Below are 18807 nucleotides of genomic sequence, written 5' to 3'. Positions count from 1 at the left end.
CAGTGGTCCCTGCTTGCATCTGAAGGTCAGACTGACTGCGGCCCCCTACTTTGGGCTGTGGAAGCCTCTAGGTTTCGAACAGATACTAAACTTCCTGCTAATAAGGCCAAGGGGGAATAAGCCAGTTTTGTTGTTCTTTTTCTTTTTTTGAGAGAGAGAGAGAGAAAGAGAGAGCACAAGCAGGGGAGGGGGAGGGGTGTGGGAGAGAGAGAATCCCAAGCAGGATCCGCACTGTCAGCACAGAGCCTGATGCAGGGCTCAAACTCACAAACTGTGAGATCAAGACCGGAGCTGAAATGAAGAGTCAGACGCTCAATTGACTGAGCCCCCCAGGGGCCCCCAAGCCAGTTCTTTACGGGGGAGAAATACAAGGCAGGATCATCCTGCACCCTGACTTTGGGGATAAGTTCCTACCTCTTCAGATATCACCTGATCGGGATCTCTCTGGACTGGGCTAACATTTCCTGACTCGGCAGCAACTTCTCGAATCTGGGCTGCCCCTCTCCTGGGCTCTCTGCCTCTGGGGCTTTGCTCTCGCCACTGCCCTCCCTCCCATGGCCTCCCCGCACACCTGCAAGCCTTAGGCTCCTACTCACTCTTTGAGACCCGATTCCAATGTTACTCGCTACGTGATGCCTCTCTGGTCCCCTCAGCCAGATGCAGTCTGTCTCCTTCACTTTTACGGTACTTGGTTTTAGCACGCGAATATTCTTGTCAACATTACACCTAATGGTGTAATTTAGTTCTGAGCCAGCTCATCTTTCTATTTCAAATACATTGTAAACTGTGTATCTCGACATCTCCCATAGGGCCTTGCACCCAGAAAGCACCTCTTATACTTAAAAACAAAAATTGCAGGGCGCCTGGGTGGCTCTTAAGCGTCAGACTCTTGATTTCGGCTCAGGTCATGATCTCACAGTTTCATAGATTCAAGCCCCACACCAGGCTCTGCGCAGGGTCTGCTTCGGAGTCCCTCTCCCTCTCTCTGCCCCTCCCCTGCTCATGCTTTCTCTGTCTCCCTCTCAAAAAAAAAAATAATAACCTTTTAAAAAATTATTAAATGAATAATAATAAATTTTTAAAAATTGCTACCGAGGTGTGGTAGGCATTGGGAAAGTCTTGCCAACACCTCTGGTTCTCCCCTCCGCCCAGTTGTGGCCACCAGGGCCAAAGGCAACGGCCTCACCCAATTCCAGGGCTGGCCCCCTGTGGTGTAAGCCGACCTCAACTCACTTGCCCCGGCGACAGGTTGTCTTTGAGCCTGAGCCAATCAGCACACAGTATCCCCAGGGCGACTGGTCCTGGTTGGCCCAACCAGAATCAAGGGCAGGACTTGTGCTCCCAGGAAGCAATAGCCCCCTGGTCCTCCAACCGGGTGTCAAGAAATTCACCTGAGTTGTTCAGTTCCCAGCCCAGCTGCTGTTCACAGGCAGAAAGCCGGCCTAAAAAGGAATCCAGGCCAGGCAGGAGGACAGAGCAGAGTCCTAGAAATGGGGCTGGAGCCCTGGTTAAACCATTTTGGAAGCTTGATCTATCATTTAACTTTTGAATGATGTGAACCAATAACTTCTCTTCGTGGTTTCTCCTACTTGGAACCCAAAGCGTCCTCCCGACCAGTGTATGTGGGATTGTTGTGGGTTCACACACGGGCACACGCATGTAACCTTACTAGGGAGGGGAACCCCACATGCACCTCCTTTGGGAACTGATGTCTCTTCGTAAATTTCTGTATTTAAAATGATTTTAAATACAGGGAGCCTGGGTGTCTCAGTCGGTTGAGGGTCTGACTCCTGACTCCTGATTTCGGCTCAGATCGTGATCCCAGGGTCGTGAGATCCACGCTGAGCCTGGAGCCTATTTGAGATTCTCTCTCTCCCTCTCTCTCTCTCTCTCTCTCCCTCTGCCCCCTCCCCACTCGTGCACATGCGCTCTCTCTCTAAAATAAAATAAATAAGTAAAAACTTTTTTAAAAGACTTTGCTTTTAACCTGATTTCCTAAGAACATCTCAGACTCTAGCAACTGGTAACGAATTGTAAACATTTTTCCTTTAAAAAAACACAACTGATATATTGTTTGTGACACACCCAACGCGGGGCTTGAACCCATGACCCCAAGATCGAGAGTCCCACGTTCTTCCGACTGAGCCGGCCAGGCTTTTACCAAAATCAGCTTTTACCTTAACATGAAATTTATATTTCCATTTTCCTTGAAAGGTGAAATGGGTTCTAATACTTGGAAGGGGATACTGACATTTTCTTGACTGAGCCCATGCTTTGACATTATTTACAGCTTTAAGACTTTTCCAACCTGCTGGTTCACTTGCTTTCTTGGCAAATGTCCCCGAGCCTCTTCTCCAGGGGCCCAGCTCCTTGTGAGCTGGGACCACATCTTATGTCTGTTTCGTAACTCCACGCCGTCAGGAGCCCCAGAGCCTCCCGGGAGCTGGTGGACGGCCCGTGGAAATTTCCAGAGCAGCTGCTCAGCCCCGGCCCCCCCACCTGGGACCTGGCCTGCAAGTGTTACCGGCTCAAGGACACTGAGCCTGGCACCGGTCAGGCCCTCGGTCTATTTATGACTTTTTATATCAGGGTTTGCACCTCGGCACTTTGCACTCAGGAAACCTCCCCCTCTCTACACCCGTCAACACACGTCTTTATCTAGAGAAGAGGAAAACAGCGGGTCCGATAAACTCTCTTCCTCTATGGCTGCCCAGATGGCCCCGATGTCTCCACCCCTTTGGTTTGGGGCCAAAATTCTTTGATGGAAACGAAGAATATTTCTGACATTCAGGAAAGGTAGCTTTATGACCCTGACGAGCTTCCTCATGAATTTGTTTCTTACATGCTCCTCCTTACCCGGGAAAATTTCTGTCCCAAGGGGGAGGAACGTCCTCCTCACCCCCACCATACACACTCCTGAGCTCAGTGCATCAACAGAGCTAGTCATGGATCACCCCTAAGCCTCCCGCGGGAGTAGCTCAGGGAAGAGTTGAGCCCGGGACGTCCAGGAGCACCCGGTGCTCAAGGACGGACAGAAGACGCGTGAGGATCCAGCCTGTTTCTAACCAGCATCACTGCTTTCTGCTCCCAGGCACGGAGTGAGAACAGGGGCCAGGAGCCAGAGAGCCCGAGAACAGAGCAGAACTCTGCCATTACACCAGCTCACAGTACAGAACCCCTCTGGCCTGGGTGTTCTAAGGTGCCAATTACCTGACTACCTACTTAGGTCTTCGTGATATGATGTTTTTTTTGGTTTTTTTTTTTTTGTTTTTTTTTTGTTTTTTTTTTTTAGCAATGGCTTTGTTTATTTCGTAACTCCCATGTCAGCTGAAGCCTCCCTAAATAAAACTGGTTCAAACATCCATTCCACATCCTGTGGACGTCTAAATCCTCCCCCCGAAGTTTGGCCAGTTCCCGGGAGGCTGGGCTGAAGGGGGGTTGGGGTGGGGAGGAGAAGGCTCACGTCCACACAATCACCCCCCCAGGCCCTGAGCGCCTGCAGCTGCTGAGTCCCTCCAGCCTGTGGCCGTCCTGCCATCGGCGCGCCGCGTCTGTCCAGAGCTGCGCCAAGCCCTTGAAGGGAATGGAGGGGTCACACAACAGCTGCAAACTCACCATTAGACACCTCTGTTCTCCAGGGTTCTTCAGCCCTCCTATCCTCTGGGGACTTTGATCAGCGGACTCCTCTCAGGGGGTGGTCCAGTTTTTCCCTGCCCTCCCCTGCCCACCTGTCTTCCTTAACCCTCCCTTTCAGATGGCTTCCGGAACACCAAATTCTCACTGTACCCGGTGAGGCTGGTCTGCCAAACTCAGCGGTCACACTCATCAGGGTACAGACCGCCCCCCTTCGCGCCCCCCCCACCGCCTCCCAGCAAGACCCACCTTCCTTTTTTTTTTAATTTTTTTTTTCAACGTTTATTTATTTTTGGGACAGAGAGAGACAGAGCATGAACGGGGGAGGGGCAGAGAGAGAGGCAGACACAGAATCGGAAACAGGCTCCAGGCTCTGAGCCATCAGCCCAGAGCCCTACGCGGGGCTCAAACTCACGGACCGCGAGATCGTGACCTGGCTGAAGTCGGACGCTTCACCGACTGCGCCACCCAGGCGCCCCTAGACCCACCTTCCTTATGCAGCAGGCACGCAACGGCTTCTCATCACCCTACCGAAACTGCAATACAATTTCTGCTAAACTCTCACCAAAATTTCTCGGAGAAAGTGCAGAGGAGTACCATTGCGGATCCAATTCTGCACCACCAGGGGCATCCGTCTGCAAGGGGAAATGCGAGAAAGCTCCCTGGGACCCAGGAGTCTGGGGGCAGCTGGGGAGGGCCCGCCGGACGGTCAAGCGTGTTGCCAACACGTGGGAAGGAGAATCCCCAGGACATTTAGGTGGGGCTGATCTCATGATCCAAGAATAAAGGAAAGGCCGCTCAAGCGGGACTAAATGAAGTTATAAATCGCAACCGAGCCCAAAGAGGGCAAAAGATTAAAGCGGGTCCACGACCAAACACAACTGTAGGTAGGGGTTCCTTAGCCCGCCCTCCTCACGTTGCCCCGGGAGACGTCTCCCTCCCACAGGGTGGGTATTGACGCGCCAGGCCCGGAAGCAGTACGTCACTTCCGCTCATGCGCAGTTGGCTGGAGCTCAACCACGCCCCCCCCTCCCCCCGCCCCAAAGGCCCGGGAGCTTGGGGAAGGTGGTCCTGGTGTGCGTTCAGAAGCATGAACGAGGATTTTGTCGAGCGGGAAGCAGCCTCTGCCGCACACTCGTTCCGTTTCCCATATTAGGGGGAAAGATCACCAGCATGGAAAGTGTAAGAACAGTGACAGCAAGACAAGAATTGGAGCTCCAAGTACAGAAGGAGGTAGCAGGACCGCACCGAGTGGATGAACGAACGGGGCGGGCCCCACCGACGAGCTGACTTCATCCTGCAGGAACTTTAATACACAGAGGTGCTGCTGGAGGACGGGGGAACCCGTCACCCCGATTTTCATAAAGGCTAGGAAACTGGAATCTAAGAAGCATATACTGGCGGACTGGACATTAATGTGGGATGATAATCAAATGGTGTCCAACGTTCAGAAGGGAAAGCATTAACCGCGGAGAGCTGGCACGGGGTCTGGGCTAACTTCCCGTCCTCTCTTGAAAGAATTAGCCTTAACAGGTGTCCATATCCATGGGGTCCCTGGGTGGCTCAGTTCGGTTAAGCATCCGGCTCTTGATTTTGGCTCGGGTCATGATTCGTGCGCCACCAGAGCCTGCTTGGGAGTCTCCCTCTCTCCCCCTCTCTCTGCCCCATGCTCTCTCTCTGTCTCAAAATAAATAAATAAGCTTAAAACAAACAAACGAACCAACAGTGTTCATATCCTTAGCCTTAACGATACTCCTTCAGGAAGTCTGTGCGGAGGAATCAATGCAAATCATACACAGAGCTATTTTGGACAAAAAGATGTGACCGTCGGTTTATTTACAATAACAGAAAAAGTTAGACGCAAACCAAAAGTACAGCCATGGGGGACTGGTCATACAAATGATTAGTCATTAATATAATGAACTGCTCTACAGCCTTTAAGACTGTTTTGGAAGAATGTTTAACGATCTGAGAAAACACTGTCGATGAAAAACACCAGTATGCAAATGTCAGAGAACGTATGTTCTCAGCGATGTGAAAGATATCCCCACAGAAAAAAGATGAAGGCAATATGCTGAAACAGTAACAGCAGTTGTCCCCGACGGCAGGATTATTGGTCATTGTTCATTTCCTCTATGTGCTCTCCTGCATTTCGCCACAGCGGGCATGAATTCCTTCCACAAGTATGAAAAAAAAAAAAACCAAAAAACCATTTTCTTTAAAATATATGTATATAGAGGCGCCTGGGTGGCTCAGTCGGTTAGAGTTGGGTGGTCTGCTCAGAGTTTTTGCCCAGTTCTCAGGTAAACATCTAGATGTACTCTGTCCAGTGTGGTATCCACTAGCCGTGACTATGAAAATTTGTTCAGAATTAAATACAATTGAAAATTCAGCTCCTCAGTTGCATCAGCCTCAGTTCAGGTGTTCAACAGCCACCAACAGGTACCATCGTGTACCACTGAGCCATATGGCATTTCCATCGCCATGGAACGTTCTGTTGGGAAATACTCATCTAGTGATCAGTTTCACAGAGGACACCAGGCTTCTCCTTCATCATCAGCCTCCCAGACAACCACCGGAGGCTGGAAGAACAATACTGGTCTAATCGAATGAACCTGAATAAATGTAAACATAGCATCTTCAGTGGGGGCTCCAAAATACACCTGCAGAGGTATAGCAGAATCGGGGAGGAATTAATTCTGGTTGAAAACAAGCTCCATGTGTATCTCTGGGTAATGCAGGGTCCCAAAACCTGAGCTCTTGAGCTGAATTAATGAAGTACAGGGCTCGGAACAAGAGAGCCATCCTTCCAAGCTACAGTGGTCCAGTCAGAGTCCCAGTGTTCTTCAGCGGGGTTTTCGGAACTACAAGGGGGCTCTAAGGAAATCGATTCAATAGTAAAAAAGCAATTTGCCTCACTAGGCACCACCATCGGTTATAAGCAGATCACAGCTGGGACCAGCACAGCGCCTGGGAGGCTGTTAGGAACAGCCGGCTGCTAGGTTTTCCTGGCTTTGTGCCTTGTTTACCAAACAATGAGTCACAAGGGTAGAAATGGTGAGCCTGGTAAGAAACTGGGAACGGTGCTTGGAGGGAGGGGGGCAGAGAGCAGAAGCTGGGGCCATCAAGTGTGGCTGAAGTTCCCAGAGCAATACCCCTGGGGCTATGAAAAACAGCTGTGAGCAAAATTCTTTTTTTTTTTTTCTGAGAGACAGAGAGGGCTCTGGTGGGGTGAGCGAGGGGCAGAGAGGGAGGGAGAAAGACAGAATCCCACGAGGAGCAGGGAGAGAGAAAGAGAAGGGAGGGTGTCAGCACAGAGCCCGAAGTGGGGCTCGAACTCAGGAACCGTGAGCTCATGACCTGAGCCAGAGTCAGACGGCTAACTGACTGAGCCACCCAGGCATCCCCGTGATCAAAATTCTTGATGGAAAGATTTTGGCATTGTACATCGAAAACTTTTTATCCCTTAACCTTGTCTAAAAAAAAAAAAGCTCCTGTATTGGCCAAGAACTCCCTGGAAAAAAAGTTACGTTTCTTTTTTTTTTTTTAATTTTTTTTTTTGACGTTTATTTATTTTTGAGACAGAGAGAGACAGATCATGAACGGGGGAGGGTCAGAGAGAGAGGGAGACACAGAATCTGAAACAGGCTCCAGGCTCTGAGCGGTCAGCACAGAGCCCGACGCGGGGCTCGAACTCACGGACCGCGAGATCGTGACCTGAGCCGAAGTCGGCCGCTTAACTAACTGAGCCCCCCCAGGCGCCCCAAAAGTTACGTTTCTTGACACCAGGTGATATCCTAAAAGCGTAACCATCGTATTATAGTGGAGTAGACGGAATCGTGTTCAGTTGAGTCTCTCTATCCAAAAGGGATGCTCACGTAGCTAAAAGAGAAAAAGGAGCGGACCGGATAAAGCTCTCGAAACCATGGGCAGAGGGTGTCAGAACTGAAATCGCTGTCGGTGCGCCTGGGAGAAAGGGGCGTGGCTGGGAATGGACTTCGGCTCAAGACAAGGAAGGACCTTCCAACAGTTAGAGGTGATGCGGTGGCCGCAGGAAGCGGCCCAGGCTGGTGGGGATCCCGAAGTCAGACGACCGGAGTTTGCATTCTGGTGCTTTCCAGCCACGTGACCTCGGGCAAGTGTTACTTGGCTCTTCTAAGCCTCAGTTTCTTCACCCGTGGAAGGAGATAAGGGCTCTCTCGTAATGTTATTCTAAGAACTAAGATAACGCGCGTTTAGTGTTTATGACAGCGTCCGGCACAAGGCAGACCTTCCCCCACTGCTGTTATCTGCGGTGAGCGTCCATGGGGACCAAGTGCCTTGTGGCCCGATGTCCCCGCAGAATGCCCACGGTCACTAAGGGGAAGAGTCACAGGACCGTCTGCTGCGTGGTTAGCAGGTGTTGTACCGACACCAGCAGCCCAGGAGTCCAGAGGGGACGTGTGGAGAGGGTTCCGTGGTCGATCAGTCTGACCAACGTCGGGACAGTCCAAGTTGAACGGTTTCTTGACCCCGTGACTTCTCTGCGCCCTTCATATACTACCTTGAATTTTAAATGCCCTGTGTCATGCTTGGCCACAGAGCCCTTTCTCACGGAACATCCTGAGAGAAGAAAAAAACACCGAATCAGACGACTTTTGAGATTCTTCCTGACTCCGGCATCTGAAAACGTCGTGCATTTCAAATGCAGCGATGTTTAACACGTTACCGTGTATTGAGCATTTGCCACGAGCCGGGCACTCGTTTAAGCACTTTATTTTTATTTTTTTTTAATGTTTATTTTTTGAGAGAGAGATTGACAGAGCGTCAGCAGGGGAGGGGCAGACAGAGAGGGAGACACAGAATCGGAAGCAGGCTCCAGGCTCCGAGCCGTCAGCACAGAGCCGGACGCGGGGCTCGAACCCACGCACCGTGAGATCGTGACCTGAGCTGAAGTCGGACGCTCAACCGACTGAGCCACCCAGGCGCCCCATAAGCACTTTAGAGACCTAAAGCCACAGGATTCTCACAGCCGCCTCAGACATCGTCCAGCGTCCCTTTGTTACACTTGAGATACTGAGACTGAAGGGAAGCCAGTCGGCCCAAGGTCACAGAGCTAACACGTGGCGGAACCAGGAATATCCCCGGCCTGCTCCTTCAAAGCCCTACTCTAAACTCCGAGATCGTACGTGAGCAAAAACTGATTTTTTGTCTATCACTGGGCTGATGATGAACACTTAGAGAAGAAAGCCAGCGTGGGGCTGGCATTACAGGTAAGAGGGAAGGAACACGGCTCAGCAGCCAGGAGTCTCGGGACCCGAGGACTTGTCCTGCAATTTTAGATGGCACGACCTTTGTCCTGACCGGCATCCGGGCCAGCTGTCCCTGCCAGGTCGCTTTCAGGTCGTGAGGAGCGGTCACTGGGACCGAGGGCTAAGAGGAAGGGAGAGGGTCGTCTAGGGCCACGGGCTTTCTTTCCCACCGCTAGAGACGTCCACGGCCGATGAGCAGTGAGGCCCCAGGTCTGGGTAAGACGCCACATTTGCCCCTTAACCGCCCGCTTCATCCCAGACCATGTCAAGCGTTCGGTGGGATTCCTCTGCTCCCTGGCTCCCCTCGCCGCACCCCTGCTTGGTAACGAGGGGCTCCTTTCCAGGCAGGGCCGTGAGAACGAATCCTCCCAGGTGAAGGCTGAGCCTCTGGAGAACTGGCGTCTCGGCTCAGCTACGCAGGACGTCGAGGTTCGTGCGCTGACGGCGTCCACCCTGCCGTGTGGCCCCGCTCTGGCCTGCACCCTGTGACTGTTTCAGACGCGCAGTGGTCTGCTGGCTCCCCAGCTCATGGCAGGGGGCGCTGGAGGGCCTGAGCCTCCCGCGGGCCACGACGTGGGTTTATCCTCTTTGCTTCTCCAGCACTGGCGGCCAGAGACTGGACAGAAACCCGGTGCTGCAGGCGAGGCCTGGTAAACCCGGCCTGGAGGGCCCCACGGTGGCTCCTGGAAGCCTGCTGCCCTCGTGTGGCCACTGTGACCGGGAGCTAGCAGAACGGGAAGGTCAAGGCAGAGGGAGGCCCTGGAGAGGCCGGAAGGGCATGTGGTCCAAGGACAGTTGAACCAAAAGCCACCAGAAGGGAGCAGTGGCCCTCCTGACCTTTTGGTTCGGGACCCCTGTGTGCTCACGAGCGTTACTGAGGACTCCAAAGGCCTTCTGTAATGTAGAATAATTTAGAAATTACACCTGAGCCTCCTTTTAACTTAATGACATATCGGTTCCTTTTAAAATAACAGTAACATTTGATGTTAACATAAATAACATATAGGGCGCCTGGGTGGCTCAGTCGGTTGAGCGTCCGACTTGGGCTCAGGTCATGATCTCACGGTTCGTGGTTTCGAGCCCCGCGTCTGGCTCTGTGCTGACAGCTCAGAGCCTGGAGCCTGCTTCGGATTTTGTGTCTCCCTCTTTCTGTCCCTCCCCCACTCATGCTCTGTCTCAAAAACAAATAAACAAAAAATTTAAAAAACATAAATAACGTATTTATGAAAATGACTATATTTTATTTTTTTAAAGCTTTATTTATTAAGTAATCTCTACACCGAACATGAAGCTCAAACTCACGACCCTAAGATCAAGAGTCATATGCTCCATTGACCGAGCCACCCAGGTGCCCAGAAAACGACTATATTTTAATGAAAAGAGTGGCACTTAGTGACACTTCTGCAACTCTCTTTAACAGAACGCATAGTCTCGCAGAAGACAGTGGGATTCTCCGACCTTTCACATTCGATGCCTTGTGATGCTGCGTCATGCAGCTTCTGGAAAATTCTAGCTCACACCACTCATGTGAGGAGAATGAAAAGGGCGAAGAGTGTCTTAGCATTGTCATGACACAGTTTGGACTTGGTGGTCCCAGGACCACACTGAGATCTAACCCCAATTCTGGGTCCTCCTCCGTTGGCCCAAGAGCCCGAGGTGGGGGCAGCCGGGAAGGGAGGCAGCCAGGTGATGAGGCAACCCCATGCCCGGCTTTCCTTTCACCCTGACTCACTGGCTTTCAGGCCTAGAAGCAGCCCAGACCTCTGCCCCGAGAGGAAACTTCTGCGGGAATAGGCGGTAGAGCCTTCAACCTTTTATGTTATTTATTTTCTTAATGTATATTTATGTTTGAGACAGAGTGCAAGCAGGGGAGGGGCAGAAAGAGAGGGGGACAGAGGATCTGAAGCAGGATCTGTGCTGACAGCGGTGAGCTCGATGCGGGGCTCGAACTCACACACTGTAAGATCATGACCTGAACCAAAGTCAGACGCTCCACACACTGAGCCACCCAGGTGCCCCATTCCCTTGTATGTTTAAAATAGCTACACTGATGGGAGACCAAAAAAGCTGGGGAAGAATGTTGGCTGAGTCTGATGCCTCATCAGAGACAAGAGTCTGAGGGAGAGGAGTGCCTGTGAAGAGCCCAGGCCCCATGGCCCCCTCATCTCCTTCATCAGGCTGCCCTCCAGGGAGGTAGGTGCTAGAGCCCCAGACATCATGGGAGACCTGCCCACTCCTTCTGGAGACCCCAGGCTCTCAGAGGTCCTTGTCCTACCGAGGCACCAACACTCAAGAGCAAAGGCAGCTGCATGATGCGACAGGCAGAACTCAAGACTCTCTGGGCTTCCTGTGGCCCCCATCATGGGCACAGAAGCCCGCAGAGGGGCAGGGGGTAGGGATGGAGAAACTGAGACAGCCCCACGCTTGGGACAGGGGGATATGGTGTGGATCCTACGGTCAGAGATCACCTCAGTCAAAACCAACGTAGACCAACAAAGAACAATCCAAAAAGGAAACTAAGAAAATCATGCCATTCACAAGAGCATCAAAAAGACTAAACCACTTAGGAAGAAACTTAACCAAGGAGGCAAAAGACCTGGACACTGGAAATGGCTGGAAAAAAAGGAAAGACGACACAAATAAACAGAAAGACATCCCATGTTCATGGATCAAAGACTTAATAATGTTAAGATGTCAATTTTGTAGAAACAATGTACAGACTCAATGCAATCCCTATCAAAATCTCAATGGCATTTTTGGCAGAAATAGAAAAAAGCATCCCAAAATTCAACACCTCAAGGCACCTCAAATAGCCCAAACAAAACCATCTTGAAAAAGAAGAACACGCTTCCTGATTTCAAACTTACTACAAAGCTACAGAATCAACACTGTGGTGCTGGCATAAAGACAGATTAATGGAACAGGATGAAGACCCCGGAAATGAACTCATGTGTGGAAGGTCAAATGATATTCGACAATGGTACCAAGACCACTTAACTGGGGAAGGACAGTCTCTTCAACAAATGGTGCTGGGTGAGGCTCCTGGGTGGCTCAGTTGGTTAAGTATCCAACTTCTGCTTAGGTCATGATCTCACAGTTCGTGGGTTCAAGGCCCACGTCGGGCTCTGTGCTGACAGCTCAGGGCCTGGAGCCTGCTTCAGATTCTGGGTCTCCCTCTCTCTTTGCCCCTCCCCCCCCACACACACTTTGTCTGTCTGCCTCTCTCTCAAAAATAAATAAACATAAATAAGCCATACAGAGAAAGACAGATACCATATGTTTTCACTCTTATGTGGATCCTGAGAAACTTAACAGAAACCCATGGGGGAGGGGAAGGAAAAAAGAAAAAAAAGAGGTTAGAGTGGGAGAGAGAACCAAAGCATAAGAGACTCTTAAAAACTGAGAACAGGGGCGCCTGGGTGGCTCAGTCGGTTGAGCGTCCGACTTCGGCTCAGGTCATGATCTCGCGGTGTGTGAGTTCGAGCCCCGCGTCGGGCTCTGTGCTGACAGCTCGAAGCCTGGAGCCTGCTTCAGATTCTGTGTCTCCCTCTCTCTCTGCCCCTCCCCTGCTCATGCTCTGTCTCTCTCTGTCTCAAAAATAAATAGAAACATTAAAAAAAAAATTAAAAAAAAAAAAAACTGAGAACAAACTGAGGGTTGATGGGGGTAGGAGGGAGGGGAGGGTAGGTGATGGGCACTGAAGAGGGCATCTTTTGGGATGAGCACTGGGTGTTGTATGGAAACTAATTTGACAATAAATTTCATATAATAAAAAATAATAATTAATAAACATAAAAAAATAAAAAGGTGGTGGGAAAACTGGACATCCACATTCAAAAGAATAAAGTTGGACGCTAACCTTACACGCAAAACATAATTTGACAAGAAGTCAATGCCCAGAATACGTGAAGAACTCCTACAACTCAACAACAACAACAACAAAAGAAACGCTCTGATTTAAAATGGGCAAAGGACTTGGAGAAGACATTTCTCCAAAGGAGAACAAGCACACGGCAAGATGTTCAACCTCACTAATCGCTAGGGAAACGCCAAGCAAAACCACAGAGATACCACCTCACAGCCGTTAGGATGGACACGATCAAAACGAAATTAACAAGCACCGATGAGGATGGGGAGAGATCGGAGCCCTCCTGCCCTGTTGGTGGGGATGTAAAATGGTGCAGCCGCTGTGGAACACAGTATGGGGGATCCTCAGAGAGTTGAATAAAACTACCCCAGGATCCAGCAATCCCACCTCCGGGTCGACACCCAAAAGAACTGAAAGCAGGATGTCAAAGAGACCTTCGCACCCCTATGTTCACTGCAGCATTATTCACAGTAACAGAGGTTGAAGCAATCCCGAGCGTCCGCTGACCAATGAATGGGTAAAGAAAACGTGGTCTATACGCACGACGCGGTATTATCCAGCCTGAAAATGGAAGGAAATACTGTCACCTGCTACACCACAGACGCACCCGGAGAACATCACGCTGAGCGGTCAGTCACAAAATACAAATACCGTATGACTCCACTTACGTGAGCCATCTCGAGCACTCAAAATCAGAGACAGACGGTAGAACAGTGGCTGCCGGGGGGGGGGACCGCCACGGAGCTGCTCACCGGGTACAGAGTTTCAGGGTTGCAAGATGAAGAAGTTCTGGGGACCTCATCCACAACCAGGTGAAGCCGCTGACACTCTTGCACCCACCGTGGCGTGCCGGAAGATGAACAGGTGATACGTTGTACATTGTACGTGACAGGTGTCCACCGAGGACCAGTGCCGCCCCGCCCCTCCCACGGGTGTTACTCCCAGAAGAAAGCGCGGGGGGTGGGCGGCGGGTGGGGGGGACAGGACTCACAAAACCGAGTTGACCAGTGTGTTTTCTTTTTTTTTTTTTATGTTTATTTATTTTTGAGGAAGAGACAAGAGTGTGAGCAGGGGAGGGGCAGAGAGAGAGGGAGACACAGAATCCGAGGCAGGCTCCAGGCGCCGAGCCATCAGCACGGAGCCTGACGCGGGGCTCGAACCCACAAACCGTGAGATCACCCGCCCCCATGAGACTCAGGGTTTCTATACTGGAACCGAACCTGGCATCTGGTTCTTACTTCAGGGCCCTCCAGTCAGTGAATCCTACAGTTATCTCAAATAGAACATCTCGATGGACTCATGACTAATCAGCCCATGATCACACATAACTACGGTGTCATGCATTTGGTATTTTTTAAATTTGGGGGGTGTGGGGGGGAACTTGCTCTGATTCAGCTATGACCGTAAAGGTCTCGACGCAGTCAAATAACTCGTCGCTGGGCTAATTCACTGTGCTATGTCTCCGCATTCACACAAACAAGGTGTATTTCAGTCAATGGTTACAGGACATGTACCTTAACTCTAATGCTTCAACTGGACACATATACACGTACACACACACATACATGTACACACACGCACACATCTTTATCCAACCGATAACTGGCTTAACCAAAACCCCCCAACTCCCTGTAACCCTATGATAAGAATACGTATTTATCATTGTCCAATTTATCATTGTCCAACCCCCCAAAACAAGACTAAATTCACATCCAAACAGAAGGCCTAAGTACAAATCTTTATAAATAACTCAAAATCCCAATGAAACATCAGTCGCAAATACCCGTGTGACATCTCGATTCACCTCGAGCGCTAATCCGTACCGACTGGGCAATATTCTCTCACAACTAATCCCATAAATTCACCAACCCATCCAACGTGTTCCCCGTTAAGGTAGCTTCAGTACACAGAGCAAGGCACCGGAAATGCCTAGATGAATCATCAGACTCCATAAACACCAAGGTTTGGCCCTAGCCTTTCCATTAGTTAAAGAGGATTACACATGGAAGCCTCCGGAAGGTGAAAAACGCCTCTCAATCATCATGATCTAAAGGAGTGGGTGTGAAGCACAAACAATAACAATGTAGCTCGTGACACCTTGCTTAGCCACACGCCCACGGGATACAGCGGGGATAAAAATTAAGCTGTGAATGGAAGTTCGACTAAGCCATATTAAATTAGGGTTGGTAAATTTCATGCCTGCCAGCCACCCGTGCGGTCACACGATTCACCCGAACTAATAGACCCACGGCGTAAAGCGTGTCATAGAGGAACCCCACGCTACTGTTAAACTTTTACTAGGCTGGCAAAAGCTACAAGTAACATACAACTATAGCACGAAAGTAACTTTAACACCTCCGACCGCAGGATAGCTAAAACCCAAGCTGGGATTGGATACCCCGCTATCCTCAGCCCTAAACTTAGCTACTTAAACAAATCTATCCGCCAGAGAACTATAGCAACAGGTTAAAACTCAAAGGACTTGGCGGTGCTTTATATGCCTAGAGGAGCCCGTTCTGTAATTGACAAGCCCCGATACACCTCACCACCCCTTGCAAATCCAGTCTATACACCGCCACCTTCAGCAAACCCTAAAAAGGAAGAAAAATAAGCACAGGTATCTTAACATTAAAAAATCAGGTCAAGAGGCGCCTGGGTGGCTCAGTCAGTTGAGCGTCCGACTTCGGCTCGAGGTCCGCGAGTTCAAGCCCCACGTCGGGCTCTGTGCTGACAGCTCGGAGCCTGGAGCCTGCTTCGGATTCTGTGTCTCCCTCTCTCTCTGCCCCTCCCCTGCTCATGCTCTGTCTCTCTCTCTCTCTCTCTCTCTCTCTCTCTGTCAAAAAATAAATAAACATTAAAAAATTTTTTTAAAAAGTTAGGTCAAGGCGTAACCTGTGAGGTGGGAAGTAATGGGGTACGTTTTCCATGCCAGAACACTTTCCATGAAGTCCTTATGAAATTAAGAACCAAAGGCGGATTTAGTAATAAATTGAGACTAGAGAGCTCAATTGAATCGGGCCATGAAGCACGCACACACCACCTGTCACCCTCCTCGAGTGACAAAACCCAAAGACGATCTATTCGAACCGTAAAAAACACAAGAGGCAAGTCGTAACAAGGTAAGCATACTGGAAAGTGGGCTTGGATAAAACGAGACGTAGCTTAAACAAAGCATCTGGCTTATGCCCAGAAGACTGCATATCAAAGTGACCATCGTGAGCCAAAACTAGCCCAAACAACCACACATTCAACTAACGTAAAACAATAAATCAAAACACTTGGTTAATTCTTGAAAGTATAGGAGATAGAAACTTAACTTGGCACCACAGAGAGAGTGCCATAAGGAAAAGACAGAAGAAAAATTAAAAGCACTATACAGCAAAGATTACCCCTGGTAGCTGTGGCGCGATGAATTTGCTAGAATAACCGAACAGAGAACTTAAGCCAGGCCCCCCGAAACCAGACGAGCGCCTCTGAACACTCTTTACAGGATGAACTCATCTATGTTGCAAACTAGTGAGATTTGGAGGTGGAGGTGAAAAGCCTCACGAGCCTGGTGACAGCTGGTTACCCAGAATAGAATTTTAGCTCAACTGTAAACTTATCTAAAAACCCCCAAATTCGAATGTAAGTGTAAAACATAACCTGAAAAGGTACAGCATTCCAGAACCAGGATCCAACCGTTTTTAGAGAGTAAGCATAAACGTTAACCACAGTCGGCTTAACAGCAGCCATCAATTAAGAAAGCGTTCAAGCTCAACAACGAAAACATCTTAATGTCAAAAATATGCAACCAACTGCTAACTTAATACCGGGTTAATCTATTTAACAATACAAGCAATAATGCTAACGTGAGTAGCAAGAAATATTTCTCTTTGTGTAGGCTTCGATCAGAGCGGATAACCACTGATAGCTAACAAGATAAAAAGAATAAACTAAACGTCAAACCAATTGTTGGCCAACATTGTATGTTGGGGTGACCTCGGAGAATAAAATCACCTCCGAGTGATTTAGGTCTAGACCAACCAGGCAAAAGTACAACATCACTTATTGATCCAAAATACTTGATCAACGGAACAAGACCCTACTGGTCTCCACTGGCCGTGACGACCCCACGCTTGTCGCCCAGGGAAGAGACACGGCGCCCACCGATTCAGGATTCGGGAGCAAATCTGCCTGGGACGGGGCGGGGGGGGGGGGGGGGGGGGCTTCGAAGGATGATTTCCACTGACCTCAAAAAATGACACAGATCCATTCTCTTCTCTCTCCCGCCTCGCCTCTGTGCACTTGGCTCCGTGCAGGTGGGAGCGCCGGAGGGGAAAACAAAGAACGAGACAATTATCGATGATGATTTCCTCGAACTGCCGAACCGACCAAACCAGACCGTGGTGCTCCGTTCTTGTCGTGAGATCCACACGCCTGACCGTGTGCCACCAGGAGCCTAAATTAAGACGAGACCCCTCCTGATTTAACCGATTTGTTACCCTCCACTAGGGCCCGCAGGTGCTTGTAGACACAGCAGCCTGTGTTTTATGGATTCCTTCACACCTGGAGACACAGGGACGCGGGGTGGCTGTCTGGAGTCAGAGAGGCTCCCTTTCCCTGCGGGTGGCCTCTGGGGGCCCCGCACAGACGCCTCTGACCAGCTCCACACTGCTGTTGGCTTTGCCACTGGGCTTCTGGAAGCTTCTGGACATACTTCCAGTGAACCGGACTCTGAGCCCCTTGAGACCTGGGTCTCCTCCTTCTGTACCTCCACGCTGCCTGGAGCCCACCCAGTACGGGTAAGTTCTCTGGCACGAATAAACTAACTCGCTCCTGAAATCAGAGCAGATCAGGTCCATCCAGAAGGGTCTCTGTCCGGGGTCCCAACGGAGTCCCCCTCTGCCCGCACCAGCCCCTCCAAACTACCCTCAACACACAGGACCCCGTCAATAGGGCCGAGCCAGGGACGGTGAGCGGAAGTCCCCGGCGAGGGGCCAGGGGTCCCGCCTTCCCCCCTCCCAGACTTGTGTGGGGTTCCTCCACTTTGGTCTACAAAGCTCACTGCCGTCGTAGCTAATGGTTCGAGCCGCCTTGTCGTGGCCTCCTAAAATCCGTGAAAATGCCATCAGGTCACCTTCACCCAGCTCCAGATCACAAGCTGGCAAATCACTAGCATGTTCTACGTCCTTCGCTTTATGAACGTCAGACACTGAGGCCCAGAGAGGTTACCGGCCTCTGGTAACAGAACACGAGTCGGCTCGCTAGGCCCCAACCTCCATACGTTGTACCGTTCTCGCTCTGCTCTTGGGAGACGCTGTAACCACGGCTGGTTCCTGTGTGCGATCCCGGACGCGGGGCTCAAACCCACGAACCGTGAGATCAAAACCAAGAGTCGGACGCTTAACCGTCCAAGCCACCCAGGCGCCCCTAAGGATTTATTTTTAAAAATCTGGAGATGTGGGAAAAAACATGAAGACTGATAGGCTGGTTACATGGGGAACCTAGGCACGTGCCCGCCCAGCAAGTCTGAACCACCAATTTTGTCCCCGCCCCTGTGTCAGGGTCCCAGGCTCTCCGCTGTCAGGACCAGCTTCCGGCTTCCCCAGCAACGTCTCTTCAGATACCTTTGCTTCCCTGCAGGTCACCTGCCGCCCCCCCCCCCCCCAACCCCCGAGCTATTCGTTCAATTCCCAACCCGAACGAGCTAATCCCAGCTTCCTCCCGTTCACCACCAGGGACCGGCCCTCATCTGCTGAGACTCCCACCGACTTCCGGCTTTCCGGGCTGTGATGCCACCACCTGGGTTCTGACTGTGAGTTAGTCACCGGCAGTCACGGTGTCCGGATTCCAAGCGCCAGCGCGGGAAATGCCACCCGCGGCCAGTCCGCGTCCGGCCTCCGGGCTGCCCGGTTCCTTCTGCTCTTCCACAAACAGCCCAGGGAAAAGCAAGCGACGTCAAACGTCAAAATACATGATTTTATTCTCTCGTGACAAATACACAGCTGCACGGCACCTGTATCATTTCAGGAA

Source organism: Prionailurus viverrinus, chromosome F1 (genome assembly GCF_022837055.1).
Source record: "Prionailurus viverrinus isolate Anna chromosome F1, UM_Priviv_1.0, whole genome shotgun sequence".
Classification (NCBI taxonomy): domain Eukaryota; kingdom Metazoa; phylum Chordata; class Mammalia; order Carnivora; family Felidae; genus Prionailurus; species Prionailurus viverrinus.
This window is presented reverse-complemented; position numbering follows the sequence as displayed.